This window comes from Enhydra lutris, unplaced genomic scaffold (assembly GCF_002288905.1).
Source record: "Enhydra lutris kenyoni isolate GAN:26980312 unplaced genomic scaffold, ASM228890v2 scaffoldscaffold9, whole genome shotgun sequence".
Classification (NCBI taxonomy): Eukaryota; Metazoa; Chordata; class Mammalia; order Carnivora; family Mustelidae; genus Enhydra; species Enhydra lutris.
Window position 1 is genome coordinate 76,511,512 of NW_019154093.1, and position 3,197 is coordinate 76,514,708.

A 3,197-nucleotide genomic window follows, 5' to 3' on the forward strand; every position below is an offset into this window, starting at 1 on the left:
GGCAGCGCCTTGCTGAACCTAGAGTGGTTTGGCCTGTTGGTGGCCCAGGGTTGAAGGGAGCCTGGGAGCCTGATGGGCAGCTCACCTAGAGATGAGTTCTTGCAGGAAAGTATCAGCCTTGTGGACTGGAATGCCCTTGCACACTGAGCAGTCTCTCTCTTTTTCGTCTGAGAGAACTGTGGGTAGGAGGAGGAAAGTCTAGTGCTGTGGGACGGGGAGAAGAAGGAATCAAAGCAGTTGATTGGTGCTTCCAATGTTTTGTTCTGTTTTTAAGATTTTTATTTATTTATTTGTATATTATTTGGGAGAGAGAGAGAGCAACAGAGGTAGTGAGAGAGAGCACAAGTGGGGAGGAGAGGGAGAAGCAGGCTCCCTGCTGAGCCAGGAGCCTCATGTGGGGCTCAATCCCAGGACCCCCAGGCCCTGGGGATCATGACCTGAGCCGAAGGCAGATACTTAGCAAACAGGGGCACCCAGGTGCCTCCCATTTTCTTCTCAATACCTCTAGATGTGCTGCTCTGGTCTCTGGTGGCCTCTTCTATAATCAGCGTCTTAATTCTGGGGGAGTTGGGCTCAGGGCATTCACTTCCTGCTCATTACTAACCCACATTCCCCTGAAAGGGTGGGAGGGAGGGAACTGGGAGGAGGCAGGGGCAGGGCGGAGGTGGGGGGGCTGTATGTGGGGGGGCTGTGTCTCCAGTGGCGTAGAACACAAATGCACTCCAGCCTCTTCTCCAAGGCAGTCCGTAAGCCCGCAGAGATATCCTGTTTTCTGGCCTCATCAGACCTGAACTTAGAAACACTCTGCCCTTGATTCATTCTTGGTCCCTGAAGTTCAGCCCCTGCACTTCTACGCTCCTCATACACTGTGTAGTAAGCACTGATTTCCTTTTATTGCTCCCAATATACAGAAAACCGATTTAGCATTCTGTCCTCCTTGCCTAGCCCAGAGCCTGATGCATAGTCTGCTTACACATGCTAGCTGCATTAAGACCGTACAATTTCAAAGGCTAGCTAGTTCTCCTGATGGTCTCTACACAGCCATCTGTTTTTTATTTTCCAGAAGCAATGCTGTTCTTCTCTTGGTCTACCTAATTCCACTCCAGCAAGTCAGGACCCAGCTAAAATGTCACCTCTTCCAGGAAGCCTCCCTAGCTCCTCTAAGCAGGAGGGATATCTCTTTGCTCATTGTCTCAAGAAGTTCAGTCTGGTGTGTGTGATGATGGTGTTTCAAAAAAGCAAGACAATGTGACAAATGCCATTTCTGATAGAGGTAATGCTAACAGTGAATATTTACTGAGTGTTTATACAAGGTCAGAGATGGTGCTAAGGATTTTACTGCCATTAACCTGATTTAATCCCCATAGCAAACTTCTAAGGGAGTCCTATGATTGTTCTCATTTTACAGAGGTGGAAACTTCGAGAAATTCGATAACTTGCCTGGAGACCCAAAGTTGGGCAGAGCCTGAGCTGGATTTTAATATCGAGGCTCATTCTCTCTCACTTTCTCTCTCTCTCTCTCTCTCTTTTTTTAAAGATTTTATTTATTTATTTGTCAGAGAGAGAGAGCACGAGCACAGGGAGACAGAGTGGCAAGCAGAGTCAGAGGGAGAAGCGGGCTCCCTGCCGAGCAAGGAGCCTGATGTGGGACTCGATCCCAGGACGCTGGGATCATGACCCGAGCTGAAGGCAGCTGCCTAACCAACTGAGCCACCCAGGCGTCCCTCTCTCTCTTTTTTTAAAGATTTTATTTATTTATTTGACAGAGATCACAAGTAGGCAGACGGAGAGGCAGGCAGAGAGAGAGAGAGGGAAGTAGGCTCCCCACTGAGCAGAGAGCCCCATGCGGGGATCCATCCCAGGACCCTGGCATCATGACCTGGAGGCTCATTCTCTTAACAATGGTTGCACTCTAGCCACAAGGAGATGAAAGAACCCAAAAGGGCTGCTGAAAAATGTTGGGGAATTCATCAGCCAGGGTTTTGCAGAGAACAGATTCTCTAAGAATGATGTGACATAAACGATTTATTCTAGAAGCTAGACCTTATGTAATTGTGGGCATAATGAAGAATTTTATGGAAGGTGATTGTCTCTGCATGTGGCGTGGGCCTGGGATTACCGCAGACCTGCAGGGCAGGAGTTGGGAAGAAAAACTGGAGATGTGGGGCGGAACAGTCACTGACCCCATAGGACAAATAAGAACCCACGTCCACCCGTTAAGACCACCATTCTTGCTGGGTCAGATGACCAGTCGGGGAAGCTGGTTCCTTTGGCTGGGAGCTGCAGATGCAGCTGGCCCAGGACTTGTAGGAGATACGGTGGAAGCGGGTGCCTAAGTTCGGACGCCACACCTGCCACGCCCATGAGATTGACCACCATTACGTGACAGTGTTGTGGTACGACCTCATTTTGGCAGTGTCACACAAAATCAGCTACAACTTAGGAATAGGGCAAGAGATAATTATGTGTCCTTTCAAAGTCCTACTGGATGGAGCCTTGTCTAATGGACCTACCCACAGATTTTCATTCTCTAGGTTCTAGAATCTAGGAGAATCAACTTTTGCTGTCTATTTACTATTTTTTAGGGCCCCGGCTCTGGAGTGTTATGTGCGCACACGTGTGTTTTTGCTTTGCAGAGGTGCAAACGATCTCTTACCCAGTAAAAAATATAACTCTATTGGGAGTTCAGCTGAGCCGGAGGACAGAGAGCCGAGCTGTCAGGTGTTGGAGTAGCTGATTAAAGCAACCAGCCATAAATGGAAGAGTTAATCCTATAACCACTTACTGCAGCGCTAAAATCCAGAGGCTACCCGGAGGAAGCACCCACTCCCCCTGTTCCATTCTCTGGAGGGTCAGGTGGGTCGGTGCAGACTTGGGGGGTCCTCTTACGGTGGAGGGAGTCCAAAACAAAAGGCTCCAGCAGCTTAGTTGGGAAGGATGAGAGGGAAGGGCTGGTTGGGGAAAGACCTGGGAACTGAGGAGTGGGGGAAAGTGTTTTCATGATTTCCCCTCCTCCCCTAGACAGATGATTGGGCAGAAGTGTCCAGTAGGACCTTAGCCCAAGGCCTCAGATAAAGACCCAAGAATGAAGGCCCTGGGGAGGACTCTGAACATGTGGGAAAGCAACAATTGGTTTTATTGTACCTGGAAGCTTGCAACCTTATTTCAGCACCCTGGTTTTCACTGAATGGAGCTTC